This window comes from Canis lupus, chromosome 7 (genome assembly GCF_011100685.1).
Source record: "Canis lupus familiaris isolate Mischka breed German Shepherd chromosome 7, alternate assembly UU_Cfam_GSD_1.0, whole genome shotgun sequence".
Classification (NCBI taxonomy): domain Eukaryota; kingdom Metazoa; phylum Chordata; class Mammalia; order Carnivora; family Canidae; genus Canis; species Canis lupus.
In genome coordinates this window covers 50,111,504-50,127,861 of record NC_049228.1, presented here as the reverse complement: position 1 = coordinate 50,127,861, position 16,358 = coordinate 50,111,504, and the positions used below count along the sequence as shown (strand labels likewise).

Here is a 16,358-nt window from a genome sequence, read left to right as displayed (position 1 = left end):
GGCTGAAGGCAGGCGCCAAACCACTGAGCCACCCAGGCTGCCCTCTGCGTTTTTAATTTTTAAAAGTACTAATATTAAGAGATGAATTTAGGAAGAATGATGAAAATATAATACAAAAATCAACTTTCTCATACATATCTATATTATTTATATAAGATTTATAAATATATATAAATGGAAGAAATACTCCTGTTACAACTTGGAAATCATTCATAAGAAAACTTGAGAATAAACACAGAAAGATTAAACCATAATGTTTTGATGGGTATAAAGTAAAGGCTAATAAATGGAAATGCATGCCCTGTTCTTTGATAAGTTAAGCCATCAACAAGTAAATTCACCCCAAATTAATAAATATTTAATTCTACAATGGAAAGATGTTATCAAAATTTCTCAATATAATGAAAAAAAGTAGAAAGAAAAAAACAGTTATGGAGGAATAGCCTTATTTGATGTCAGAGTACACTGTAAAACCACTGTGATCTAGTCAATATGACATTACTATAGAAATGGGAAATATATTAATATAACACATAGGTTGACAAACTATGGTCATGAGTCAGTTCCTGTCTTTCACCTATTTCCATGCACATTTCACATTTTTAAATAACTTAAAAATATCAAAATGAGAATATTTCATGGCACATTAAAATTATGTGAAATTTAAATTTTAGCATCCATAAGTACAGGTTTTTTTGGAACATAGTATGCTCATTTTTTTGTATATTGTCTATGGCTCCTTTTATGATACAACAGCAACATTGAATAGCTGTGAATATCCTGGCATGTCAGGAGTAAAGTACTTAGCATATGGACCTTTACAGAAAAAAGATTGATGGCTCTTAGTTTAACATATTATAGTGTTTTATATATATATATACACACACATATATACATATATACACATATATATGTATAAATATATATTTATTATTATTATTATTATTATTATTATTATTATATGGCAAAGGTGGTGTAAATTGTTCTGGCACAAATGACTAACCCTGCCTATAGAAATAAAGCAATGAAGCAATCCATTTATCTTACACCATAAAGAAAATAAAGCTTATTATGAATTAAATAGTTAACTGTAAAATTAAAAACAATTGTTCCAAGAGATCTGATAAGCAGACTTAGAGAAAATTTCTTAGAAAAAAGTACAAACAAAAAAAAAAAAAAAAAAAAAAAAAAAAAAAAAGAAAAAAGAAAAAAGTACAAACAATAAACTACAAAAAAGCACAAATATCTAACAATAAGAAGTAATTTTTTTGTAAAAAACTTAAGAAGTCTCAACAAATCTACCAGAAATTTAGGGGAGAAATTGAAATATAGGGGTCAGACAAATGGTTAAGATCTATAATATAGTTTTAATTTAGTTATTGTCAAGAATAATGAAGATAAAATCTTAAAGGAGCAAATTCAAATGGCAAAATAATATGAAAACTCAGACTCAGTGGTAGTTAGGAAAATGCAAATAAAAATGTGTTATTACTCTACAACCATCAGACTGGGAAAAATTTCAAAAGAGCATTAACACTTATTGCAGGTGGGGAAAATGGTTCATGGATATTTAAATTGAAACAGCTTTTTTTGCAAAGCAGTCCAGATGAGTATACTGAACACTTGAAAAAATGTACTCATCAATCCCACTCCTGAGAATCTTAGGAATAATAAAAGTAGGGCACAGGGACATATGTCTTAAGTTTTTGTATTGCAAGAATGTACATACAGGAAAAAGATAAGTAAAAGAAACAACCATCAAGTAGCATGACTGAATCATTTATGTAATGTCTCTGCTATGGGGTATCATGCATTTATTAGTTTATATGAATAGTGTGTTGTGAGCATAAGGAAAAAGATGAAGACATACAGTGTTAATGTTATTTACCTGGGGAATGGACGGAAAATGTTGGGGAAGAAAAGGAGATGGGAAAGAACATTTTTAAAAAGGTAACAAAGAAGACTGCTACTACCCTACATATGTCTTGATTACCTTGATGTATTTATAAGTATATAAGTCTGTGTACTAAGGAAATTTCAGAACTATTTTTGATACAATATTATTTCTGGTTTGCTTCATATTCTTAATTAGCCCTGACTTTGCATATTTTATCAATTTTTTGATCCATATAGGTTAATTAAATTTGTATCCATGTCAAAAGTTTCTTTTACACTGTAAAATTGGCCTCTTTCTGATATTTATATCTCCATTTTTGCTTTTTTAATCACATTTAATATTTATTTATATGTTTACCCTCATATAACCCCAGTTTTTGGCATGATTTAGTTTTTGTTGTGATGAAATATTTAACCGATGCCTCTTCATTCATGTAAATTAAGTTTTCTTCACTTTTCACCATAGTGGTCACACTTGCCTTCATTTCCCATGTATGTTGATGCTAATTCTCTATTTTGTCTTTATGTAACAACTATATATGGGAGACACATAATTGTTTTCTTTTTATTGATAGGGGCCACCACCTCCTCTTTCTTCTGCCTTTTTCATTTCTTCTTCTAGAGACCAAAATCAACATAGGCTAAATCTCCACGATCTAGTGACCCATATCCAGTATACTTTTATCATTTTCTTTTTTTTTAATATTTTATTTATTTGTTCATGAGCAAGAGAGAGAAAGAGAGAGAGAGAGACAGAGAGAGAGAGAGAGAGAGAGGCAGAGACACAGGCAAAGGGAGAAGCAGGGTCCATGCAGGGAACCCGACGTGGGACTCAATCCCAGGTCTCCAGGATCAGGCCCTGGGCTAAAGGCAGTGCTAAACCGCTGAGCCACCCGGGCTGCCCCATTTTCTTTTTTGCCTTATTTCTTCCTCTTCCTGTCTGTTTTTTTCTAAAGCTATACACAGTGTCAGTTGACTTCATTTTATGTAACAGTATGTCTTCCACTTACGTCTCCCACTGAGAATTAAATTCAGGTGCTCTATATTCACTGTCCTACATCACATCTTCTATTGACCTGCTCTCATTTGATTGAAACAACATCTTTCGATTTAGAGAATATACAGCAGATATTTTTGTCTTTTTTTTTCTGATTTATTTGCTTATTGTAAAGATTTTTTTTATTTATTTATTTATTTATTTATTTATTTATTTATTTATTTATTTATTTGAGACACACAGAGGCAGAGACACAGGCAGAGGGAAAAACAGGCTCCCTACAGGGAGCCTGATGTGGGACTCAATCCCTGGACGCTGGGATCCTGACCTGAGCCAAAGGCAGATGCTCAACCACTGAGCCACCTAAGTGTCCCTTTCTTTTTCTGATTTATAAAAAGTATCTATTTTAAAGTGAAAGTTATAGCCCCTCAGCATTTTTAGCATTTTCTTACTTACTCTCATAATTAAAGTTTTTGTAGGCTCTATGCTGAATTTATATATTTTTTTTTCATAAAGTGACCTATAGCCAGGCCCATTTTGGAGAAAAGTCCTAGGCGATGATTGCCATCAGTCCTGATAGCCCAAGTACCAGCAGAGACAACAGGCAGTCAGATCTCTGAACCTGGAGGCTTGGAATATATGCCAAACACAGTTTTTGGCACATTGAAGATTTCTCCCTAAGGTACTAATAATATTTACTTTTAGGTACAAATTCCTACTTCACTTATTCTGGCTTGGCCTAGTATGTGCCTGAAGAAGCAAAATCCATTATGAGAGAAACCCTGGTTTCCACTGACAGAGAAAAGTTAAGACCCAAATATAACAAACCTTCCTAATGGAATGAAGTTTCTGGAATATAGCTGAAAAGATATTTTCCCTCCCTGTTTATGTGTTAAATGTAGATATGAGCAGAGGCAAATCATATAGACTGGGCTATGGAAGGATCCTAGGAGTCACTCTAATTTCTAGAGACCCTATCTTATATTGTACTTACAAAATATAAGTGAAGGAAAAATTCCCCAAAGAATCTAATTATTAATCCCATCCCACTAATAGGAAATATTTTAAAAATCCCTCACAGAACATGAAGAGTTATTTATTATATTTTAGTGGTTGATGCAGTTGTTGCCTTAGGAGGAATGTTTTCTCATGGACATGGAGGAGTCTAGGTGGTTTCTAAGTAGATTAAATCCTACTGTTTTATCATTCACCTATCTTTTTTCCTCTCCTCTGACCTCCTCTCCAGTTTGTTTCCCCTTTTTTCCCTTTTCCAATTCTCTCTTTATCAGTTATGGTAAAGCTTTCCTTCATAAATAACTACAGTATAGGATTAGGATAAATTAGTAGTGCAATCTGATTGTGGCAGTATATTATATTTCTACCGCATGGAAATGGAAAAATTCAGTGTCCTAAAACACCTGCATCAGTGGAAATGGATGGTGGCAGTTAAAAAAAGGAGCTTTTAAGAGCACAGTTTTACGTATTACTCTTTAAAAATTATCTTACCTTTTTATTACAAAAGTAATGCAAGTTATTTTACTCAGTTTAGAATACACAGGAAAGCGTATAGATAATGGAAAAAATTCACTTGTAATCTCACCACCTTGAAATAACCATTGTGAAAATATACGCATATTTTCCACAGTATTTTTTTTTACTTTGTGTAAGTTTAAAATGAAATTGGGGCCATTCTTGATATACATATGAGTAACCTCTTTTTTACACATAATATTGCAAACTTTTTCTATTTATTTTTCACATTGTGCAAAAATATTTTTAGTGCCCTCATATGAATGTTAATTTAAAACCAATCCTCTCTTATCAAGCTCTTAGGTTCTTTCAATTTCTTACTATTCTAAATAACTCTGTGATACAATTTTGTATATAAATATTTTTGCATAGCACTGATTGTTTCCATAAGTTAAATAATGGAATGTTGCTTTTTTTTTTTTTTTTTTTTTTTAAAGAAGCTGTCTTTCAAGAATTTTCCTTTCCCTTTAAAATAGAATATATGCTAATGTACTTCAGGGTCAAAATGGACCTAAAAGTAGTAATTTCCCAAAGTTAAGGAAAATATAAACTGCCCCTATTTTTTCCTATTTTCTTTTATTTTGCATATTAGAAATACTAAAGAAGCATAAACCAACCACCATAAAAATAAGAACTTTTGATACATAACTCCATGTTTTAGGTGAAAGATAAATCACTAAGCCTGTGTCCACTGGAATCCTATCAGTAATTCTATCCAGAATATTCTCCATACATGGTTTCTCATATCTGGCTGATGGTTCTTATAATTTTCTATATAGATAGTTTGTCTATGTTTTCTATTTTGGGGAAATTGGGTGATAGGCATTAAGGAGGGCAGTTGAAGTAATGAGCACTGGGTGTTGTATGCAACCGATAAATCACTGAATTCTACCTCTGAAACTAATAACACAGTATATGTCAATTAAATTGAATGTAAATTTAATTTTTTTAAAAAATATCCATATGACCAACACTTTTAACAAGATTAAGGCAAGTGGAGTATGGTATTCTCTGTACTTATAGTGATGCTCATAATTGAAGAAGAACAATAACAAGCATCATATTGACCATCTTTACTGTAGAGAGAATGTACTTGTTTCTACAAGTAGAATATCTACAAGTTACTTGATATCTAGAAGTATTTTTATGAGCTGAAGTGTAACAAAGTTTCCAGGTGAAGAAGGCATACTTACACATAATCTCTAACTGTCCTTCAAAGGCATTTAGAAAAAGATAGAACTGTATATTTCTAACCATGGTATTTATCTTGATAAAATATAAATCCATATGTAACTTAGAATTGACCCAGTGGAAGTCAATGTCTTGGGGCAGTATGAAATTGGATACTTTGGTAAAAGTGAAAAAAAACAATAAAATTAAAGCCAAAAGAACTAGGTTCTTCTCTGAATTCCTGGTACTATATTTGCAACAAATATTTGAGGAAGAAAAGAGGTATAGAAAAGGAACCGGAGGAAAGGAAAGAAAGAAGGATGGATGGCAGAAAGAAGGAACCATGGATGGGAGATTTGGTTGAATTGTTGATACACGAAGCAATGTTGAGTATATTAATAGTTTCTTAATCTTACAGTTTACACCTTCTACTTCTTCACTTTTTGAAGTGTTTTGTTTGTTTGTTTTGCTTTAGTTTTCTTCCCACATATCATGTGGGCTCTGGGATAAAGAATGGGAAGACGTTAGTGCCTACATATAAGACGGTTATTAAGATGTTTCTATTATTTTGCAATTTTATTACTTAATAATAACCTTTGCCCCTCAACACCATTTATCCATGTCGCAGCATAAATGAGTTGAATACTTTCTAGTAGTAATGGTCCAAGTGTCTACAGTTCATCAGACAAAAGTCTGCAAAGATAGGAAGATCTGAGAAAGTTTCTCGAAGCCCTAAGAGGACATTGATGGTCAACCACTCAACTGAATTGAGTTGGCAGCAAAAATACTCTTCCATCAGCCTTGAAACTTGCCCATCAGTTTGTGCCTCTTTGGGCCACATCCTTTCCAACATACCTCTGTGCTTCAGAATAAACTTAGGTTCTTGTGTTTTTATTTAGCTCAATAATATATATACATTGATCCTTTAAAAAGGAAAGTGAGGGACACCTGGGTGTCTCAGTGGTTGAGCATCTGCCTTTGGCTCAGGCCATGATCCCGGGTCCCAGGATCAAGTCCTTCATCAGGCTCCCCCTCTGCCTGCTTCTACCTCTGCCTGTGTCTCTGCCTCTCTCTGTGTGTCTCTCATTAATAAATAAATAAAATATTTAAAAAATTTAAAAAGGAAGATGAGAAGGAGAAAACAAATGGCATTCTTTTTTTCTTGTTTTTTTTTTCAAAAAAGATTTTTATAAAATAAAATGGCCAAAACATATTTTCTGAATAATTAACATATTTCATTCATAAGCTAAAAAGTATAAATATTAACCATCTTTCTACTAACTTGAATGAAAGCTTTCCATAAAAATTTTGTTTGATCAACAATTTCCCCCAATAATTTGATTTTTTTAAGGCAGAATGTAAACACACAATTAAGATGTTTTATTTCTGTGTATATACATGTGTGTGTTTCTGCACACATACTATCTCTATTATAAAATATCTTGATGATTTGACTCTATTTCTACACTGTAATCATATATTTGAGATAACAGAAACTGGAGTTTCTACAAACTTTTACAGCTTGCTATGAGCTGTCAAATCAACTCAGTGAAACACTGCATTCAATTTACTGCCTGTCATCACAAACTTTAGTAAAGTCATATCGGAGGTCAGGTACATTTTCAGCCTTTGTCTTGACCTCACAGATTTCAAGGTCCTATCAGTGTGATATGAACTTGACTATTTTTTATAAGATGACAGTCAGGGTCTATAATATTTAAGTCCCCAGACCTGCCTGACCAAGTACATGGCAACATTCTCAACTAAGGCTTAGAATATGAGCAAAAAATAACTGGAGTACTTGATTGATATAACTTGTATTACAGACTATACAACATTTGTAATTACCTTCCCTGGGAATATTGGCCTTATGGGAACGTGGGGGGCAAAACAAATTGCATATTCAGAAAAGCACATCAATAAATATTCTGGCACACTCAAATATTCTTGGGGCTGGGGATAGGTAGGAGATGATAGAAAACAAACAAATAATACTTTCTTTGCATCTCCTTTTTACTATAGTGATAGGTTTGTTAATATGTACATAGTTATAGGAAGCATCAGTATGCTGCCTTTATTCATTCTCCAATAAGCTCCAGACAATTACAGAAATCCTATTAGCCAAAACATTTGGGTATAGGAGTTGGTTGGTTAATCTAAAAGCTGATTTTCATTAAATATAAAAAAATACATATATTTAAGAATAATTTATCTTTCTTTGGGCTCATAGATTGGTATCCACTGAGTTTTATTATTTCTTTCTCACACAAACCACATCCATAATGAAGTATCCATATGTTTACATTTTGACTTTGAAAAACTATATAGCCATATGCTTCCATCTCATTTCTGGCACATTTAAATAAAATGTACAGTGAGTAATCAGGTGACTGTGTAAATTATCATTAATATAATGATGATAATATGTACGTATTGCATCTATGTCTGTTTGTTAGTATTTGAAAAAGGAATGTAATTCGAAACTTTGAGAGGAGGGTCTGAGCTTTTCTGGCTGCCATTTTTTTAATTCCAATGTAGTTAACATACAGTGTTATATTAGTGTCAGGTGGACTATACAGTGAGTCAATACTTCCATATAATACTCTGTGCTCATCAAGGTAAATGTACTCTTTTTTTTAAAGATCTTATTCATTTATTCATGAGAGACAGAGAGAGAGGCAGACATAGGCAGAGGAAGAAGCAGACTCCCTGTGGAGAGCCTGATGTGGGACTCAATCCCAGGACTCCAGGATCACAGCCCAAACCAAAGGCAGACACTCAACCACTGAGCCATCCAGGTGTCCCAAGGTAAGTGTACTCTTAATTCCCTTCACCTACTTCATTTATGCCTCCACCCACCTCTCCTCTGGTAACCATCAGTTTGTTCCCTATGGTTAAGAGTCCGTTTTTTGGTTTGTCCCTTTTCCCTCCTTTATTTAGTTTCATTCCTTAAATTCCACATGAGTGAAATTATTTTTCTTTCTTTAACTGACTTATTCCACTTAGCATTATATTCTTTAGATCCATCCATGTTATTGCAAATGGCAAAACTTAATTCTTTTTATGGCTGAATAATACACCATTATAAATATATTCCACATCTTGTTTATTCATTCATCTGTCAATGGACCCTTGGGCTGCTTCCATAGTTTGGCTATTGTAAATAATACAATGCAATAAACATGGAATGTATATATTCCTTCAAATTAGTGTTTTCATCATTGGGTAAATACCCAGGAGTGCAACTACTAGATCATACAGTAGTTCTATTTCTAACTTTTTGAGGAACCTCCATGCAATTTTCCACATTGGCTACACCAGTTTGGATTCCCACCAATAGTGCACAAGGGCTTCCTTTTTCTTCTCATTCTTGCCAATACTTGTTGTTTCTTGTGTTTTTTATTTTAGCTATTCTGACAGTGTAAGGTAATATCTCATGGTGGATTTGATTTGCTTTTCCCTGATGATGAGTGATGTTGAGCATCTTTTCATGTGTTTGTTGGTCATCTGGATGTCTTCTTTGGAGAAATGTCTGTGTCTCCTTTCCATTTTTAAAATTGGATTATTCAGGGGTTTTTAGTTTGTGTACGGTCTTTATATATTTTGGATATTAACTCTTTCCAGTTATGTCGTTTGAAAATATCTTCTCTCATTCAGTAGATTGTCTTTTATTTTTTGTTGGTTGTTTCCTTTGCTGTGCAGAAGTTTTTTTGCTTTGATATAGTCCCAATAATTTTTTTTTGCTCTTATATCCTTTGCTTCAGGAAACATATCTAGAAGTTGTTGCTATGGCCATTGTCAGAGAAATTACAACTTGTTCCCTCCTATGGGATTTTTATGGTTTTAGGTCTCAAATTTCAGTCCTTAATCCATCTTGTGCTTATTTTTGTGTATGGTATAACAAAGTGGTCCAGTTTCATTGTTTTACATGTAGTTGTCCAGTTTTCCCACACCATTTGCTGGAGAGCCTACCTTTTTTCCCATTGTGTATTCTTGCACCCTTTGTTGAAGATTAATTGACCATATAATTTGTGGATTTATTTCTGGGATTTCTATTCTGTTCCATTGATCTACATACCTCTTTTTATGCAAGCACCATACTGTTTTGATTACTACATTTTTGTAATTTAATTTGCATATGAATTGAATTTATTGTCAATTTCTGAATATGTATTTTAAAATATACTTAAATATTCTAGTGAAATCCATGTGTTTAAAATATTAATTGAATTAAATATCTATATTTATTAATATACCTATAAATCCTTCATAATAAATGTTGATTTGAAAACTCAATTTTATGTAAAATAATTAAGATAATTTTAGGTAAGTAGGCAGTCATTTAATAAGAATAGTAAGAGAATAATTTGCCTAGATAATTTTAGAAAGATCATGACATGTTTTGAATCAAGAAATGACTCTAAAAACTAAATAATAATATATAACAGAATAAAATCATATTTCATCACAATTCTATTGTTTACACAAATATTTAGTAGACTCCCAATCATGACATTTAACAATATGACCATTAAAATGTATATAAAATTAAAGTTATGAGTCAAAAACAAACAGTCTGAGGAATATTTTACATCTTATGGAGGCTGAAAGGCACAATTTTTATCTCACTTCCTCAAAATACCAACAAAGTGAAAAAGCTATAAAAATCGTCGGGAGGTTTGAACGAGAGGAAGCCGAACTGAAGCTGAGCACAGGCAGTGGACGCGGTCTCGCCTAGAGCTGAAGATGGCAGTGAACGTATACTCAATGTCTGTCACCTGTGATAACCTAAGTCGACATGACATGCTGGCCTGGATCAATGAGTCTCTGCAGCTGAATCTGACAAAGATTGAGCAGTTATGCTCAGGGGCTGCCTATTGTCAGTTTAGGGACATGCTGTTCCCTGGCTCCATTGCCTTGAAGAAAATGAAATTCCAGGCTAACCTAGAGCATGAATACATCCAGAACTTCAAAATACTACAAGCAGGTGTTAAGACAATGGATGTTGACAAAATAATTCCTGTGGACAAATTAGTAAAAGGAAAGTTTCAGGACAATTTTGAATTTGTTCAGTGGTTCAAGAAGTTTTTTAATGCAAATTATGATGGAAAAGACTATGACCCTGTAGCTGCCAGACAAGGTCAAGAAACTGCAGTGGCCCCCTCCCATGTTGCTCCAGCTCTGAACAAACCAAAGAAACCTCTCAGCTCTAGCAGTGCAGCTCCACTGAGGCCCATTGCAACACATAGAACTACAGGAACTGATAAGGCTGGCCCGGGTGTGGTGGGAAAGAATCCTGGTGTGGGCAGCGGAGATGATGAAGCAGCTGAATTGATGCATCAGGTCAATGTTTTGAAACTTACCGTCGAAGATTTGGAGAAAGAAATATTTCTACTTTGGAAAACTAAGAAACATTGATTTGATTTGCCAGGAGAATGAAGGGGGAAACAACCCTGTATTGCAGAGGACCGTGGACATTCTCTATGCCACAGATGAAGGCTTTGTGATACCTCATGAAGGGGGCCCACAGGAGGAACAAGAAGAGTATTAACAGCCTGGACCAGCAGAGCAACATCTGAATTCTTCACTCCAAATCATGTGTTTAACTGTAAAATACCCCCTTTTAAAAGAAACTCACTGGTTTCTTTTCATGAACAAACAGTACCTCTTCTTAAAATGCACTTTGCAGAAGTTTCATCCCTTTTCTAATGAGTTTGAGTTAGGAGCTTTTACCCTGTAGCAAAGCAGTATTAGCATCTAGTTGGGTCACCTGGGGAACAGAGAAGCTGACCGTGGGGCTCACTGTGTGTACGCTGGTAACACTCACTGCTGGAGAAGGTGCTTTTATGTCGTACACTGAGGTGGAGTCTTCAGTAGAGAAATGTAAAGACTGATTTGAATTTTAAGCTAATGTGAAATCTTGGCAGATAACGTTTTAATAAATAAATGCCTTAAAAGTAAAAAAAAAAAGCTATAAAAATAAATAATTTCAAGTCTAATCATTATAAATAATATAAAGAAAATTAGGAAAAAATTTGAAGGGTAAAAATAATATACTCCTTCAGAGACATCAGTTGAAAGTGAGCGGGCATTTATAATTACTATCTAAAGTCTATTACTACTGAAAAATTATTATTTCTTGTGACAGAAATTCAAACCTTTAAAATTTAGCAATTAAAATGTAATTAAGAAATTATAATAACAATACAATTTTTATACAATGTGAGATCTTTTTTTCTATCCTAGAATGATATTTATATTTGACTTTGGTAAAATTTGGATTTAATACTCAAAATTCTACCATTTGGCTCTTAACCAAAATGTGTATTGACTACACATTGTATAAATAGATATTTCAAACATATAATTATCAAAACAGAATAATTTCCAAAGAAAACTCTCTTAGCTTTACTTGCCAAATATAGCCTGGAATTTGTATACATCTATTTATGTATACATCTATTTAGAGTACTATTACTCTTGCTAAAGTCATCATCACCTTTCCTTTGGACACTTAGAAGACATTCTTAAGTGGGCTCTGCACTTTTCTTCTCGCTTCTTTATAATCTGTTGTCCAGGAGTAATCTTATAAAATCATGTCTTATAGTTCCCTTAAATCTCTGTAATGGTTTCTTAGCACGTTTTTTTAATACAAATTCTTAAGTATTAGAGCCATTTCTTGCCTCCATTTTGAGTATTTGAACATTTCTCTCCAACTCATTCTTTTAGCTCTTCCAGTCTTTATTCATCTATATCTCACTGAACTTTTCTTGCCTCAGGAAATTGCTCTCTATTCTGCTCGGTACCTGTGACCCACAAATTCTCATAGCTTGGTTCGTGTGTCAGGTCTCAGCTCTAACATCACCTCTTCAGAAAGGCTCATCATGTCAATCTAAGTGTTCTGAGTCTTTTGCAGGTTACATATTCTTTTGAGATATTGATTCATGATACAAATTCTCCCCTCCCCCAAATGTGCATATTACTAGTCACTCAATTTTTTATACAATTTCAAGGACTTCATGGAGCTTAAGTTACATAGAAATCCTAGAAGTCCAAGTATCCTAGGTTTGGAAGACTAGATATCTCCATTCCTTAGAACCAATAATTCATTATCCCCCAGGAGCTATCATTATCAAATAACATTTTTCTTTATTTATATATTGACCTATATAATATTTATTCCCCCTCTTAAGTGAAAGTTTTATGAAAGGAGGCAGAAGCCTTTTCTTACCTTTGTGATTAACTGAAAACCCAGAACCTGAAACAGTGCCTAAATTTGAGTAGGCATTCAATAAATATCTGTTGTATGAAAACACTGAACGAAATCTTTGTAGTTCATGCCAATTGTAGGAGAGAAGGTATGCATGGTAAAGAGGTCTGACCTTTTTGTAGCAAGTGTGTTGATTTTGGTGTGTCTGTTTCAAGAAAATATCTATCTCCCTCTAGAAATCCCACTGGCATCTGCCTCCAGTACTTGAGAACTGAGTCACTATATATCAACTGCCCCATATGTGGAGTGAAGAAGTTGGAGATCCAAATACAACATAATAGATTTAAAAAATACTCACAGCAGTATAGCTGAGACCTGACCATTTCCTGGGAACAGATTGGTTTGGAGAAAGAGATTTGCCAAAGAAAAAGATATCAAAGCCTGTGTGTTAGAAAGATTGGAAGATATCCCAAATGGCTTGGAGGTAGTTTGGAAGTATTTTATTGTAATGGGTTAAAAGTATAGTATTTCATATCCTAGAGATGTAAGCTTAATTTTCAACCCTGTAATTTACTAGTTGATTGAATAAAATTACCCAAGATCACACATCAAAATATACAGAGTTTTGCTGACTTTTTGATAAAAGTGTTTGACACTTTTCTCCCTGATTACATCTACTATAAAGTATCCCAGACACCAATGTTACTTTTTTTTTACTACTTCATATGCTATTCTACTCATTATGTTCTCATGATTCTTACTCATCCTTCTTCCCAAGTTCCTTTTTTTTTTTTTCCCAATTCTTCTCACCACTACTTCTGTTCTTTATCTATGATTTGGATGTGTTCTCTGTTTATCTAATTTTATTAATAAAACCTTATCTAAATGACCAGTCTGTTCTAAGTTCTATTTCTCTATTGAATAGTTATATGGTTGGAAATTTCCATAGTGCAGGAGTCAATTGGGTTGCCAGTCCAACAATCGTTTGAGTACAGAGAGGTAACCATAGCCGACAAGCCATACTTGGATCTGGAAACCTTTGTCAGCAGCTTTCTACTTATTATTATCATTATCCCCCCTGATCACTGAAAAGTTGTTTTCTAGAAAAAAATCATTAATAATTTGACGGATTTTCTTTTTTCTGTTTTTAAAGATTTTATTTATTCATGAGAGACACACAGAGAGAGGCAGAGACATAGGCAAAGGGAGAAGCAGGCTCCTCGTAGGCAGCCTAATGTGGGACTCCACCTAAATTTAGAATTCATGATCTCTGTAGGAGTATATGTGTATTTTCTAGGGAGAAGATAATATTGGTTACTGTGTAAAAAAGAAAGGATGTGGAATACTCCATACACAATGGAGTATGCCATAGCCATGAGGAAGGAAGACATCCTCCCATTTCTGACAACATGGATAGGCCTTGAGCACATTATAGTAAGGGTTGTAGGCCAGGCAGAGAAAGAAAAGTATTGTATGATATCACTAATATCAATATTTTTTAATTAAACCATAAAAAACAGAGAGTAAAATGGTGGTTACAAGAGAAATGGCATGGTGGATGAAAGTAACAGTTTAAAGCTTCACACTGAAAATGAGTAGTAAATAAGCTATAGGGGTCTAATGTACAGTATAATGAATATAGAGAATACTATTGTACTAGAATTACAAAATGTGCTAAATATCACTACATCAGCAACCTTAATGCAATATATAAATCTATAAAAGTAACATGCCATATACTTTGAATCTACCCAATATTATCAATTTTATTCAGAAAAAAAGGCAAAAAAAAAGAATAAAGAAAATGTCAGAAGGTATAATAAAAGAACAGTTAGAAATCTCTCAGTTACTTTCAGCTTAATCTACCATGTTTGGTCGCTATTCTTTTTAAGGTGCTCTATTGTCTGGTCCACAGAGAGCTAGGTAGTCAACATCCTACTTATGGCACTGAGAATATGACCACAAATGCCTGGATGTTCCCATTTTTGTGGAGGAATATAGGCTATGAAGTAAAACAAAAGAATGAATAAATACACATTTGACAAGAAAAAAAGTAGCAAGACAATGCCCAATTAGGGTTAAGTGAGCAGCTACCTTAAAATTTGGAATGGCTTTGAAGGATGACTGAATTACGGTAATCTTTCTTCTTCTGGAACACACCATCTGCTTAAGTACAGTCTTGCTTCTTTGTATTAGAAAAGACTGGTGTTGTGTCTAATTTTCTTTGTATTTCTTCTTAGGCTGATGCACCTTTCTTGATGGGTGAATACAGTAAGTTCATCCATTAGTTTCCATCTCTTCCACCTGCCCTCTAATCAGCTTACTCATTGGAATATCAGTCACCTGGTAGCTATTACTCTTCCTACCTCTCTCTCTTTTTCTTTCCTCTCCCTTCTCCTTGCCCTTAGTCACATGTGCATCATTTGTAGGAAAGTGTCCATCAGAAATATATCAGAATGGCAAGATCCTGAGACAGAAGATCACACAAACTGAGTGTGTCCAGGTGGAAGACCAAATATTTGGAAAGGATACCTAGTATTCAATAAACATGGGAGCTGATATGAGAAGAGGAAGTCCAGCCCATATCATCCCAAAAAGAAAAACTAGAAAAAGGAATCAGAAGGTAGATTTGGGCTTACAGTATTTTTGTAAGAGGAAAAGTTATCCAACAATGAATCATGCTGCCCCGTGCAGAAAGAGATTCCTCATCAAGTAATGTGGTGACATTGAATATGGCATCAGTACAAAAGAGATTAAAATCCTGGGCATTAGTTCTGGTTGCTTTAGATTGTACAGAGTCATTCAATGCTACTCCTCTGATTTAAACAAACAAACAAGCAAACAAACTAAAGCTTCAGTGTAATAATTATGTAGAAAATTTTCCTGACTGTAATAGAAGCTGATTCATCTGCTCTCTCACCCTATCTTCCATCTGGTTCTGATACAAAAACAGTGCTCTTGATTATCAGTGGGCACATGATACAAACTGAAGGAACATAGATAGCACAGTATTGGGGCAGAACTGACTGGTTTAGGTAAGACCAATCAGATTCCTTCTCTGGACTATATACAGGCAATGGGAAGAAAAAATGCTTTCTCTATATGGTGGTCACCAAGTCAAATTGTATGATTTGTGTATGCCCAGTATTCATTTTCCTGGATCAAATGCAGGAAAGACATGTACAGTGTGGAAATGTGTGACTACAGCTAAAGGCTAAACTGCAAGTTTAAAAATGTAAGAGTCCGCAAAACATTTTTAGTTTCCTTTGGATTCCATCAGGGCTCTGGTCAGTTTCATTCCTGTGCTTACTAATTATGCCATACAATAAATGTCCCCCGAAAAGCTAGTCTAACCTAAGGATCAAAGCCAGTCTTATCAAGCTTTATATATACTAGGCATATCAGGCTATCAATACTTGGAAATCATAGTCTGTTTTATGTACTATTAGTTCTAGGAGTTAATTCTAGAGGATTTCAAAGAAAAATATCATATTGCAAATATATTTTGTATCCATTCTAGCCTATGCAATTTTAGGGCTCTGATAAAGGCACAAA

General features: G+C 33.9%; 1 pseudogene; it reads left to right on the top strand.

Moving 5' to 3' along the window:
• Nucleotides 1–10,339: 10,339 nt before the first annotated feature.
• Nucleotides 10,340–11,148, top strand: LOC100856349 (annotated as a pseudogene).
• Nucleotides 11,149–16,358: the final 5,210 nt, after the last annotated feature.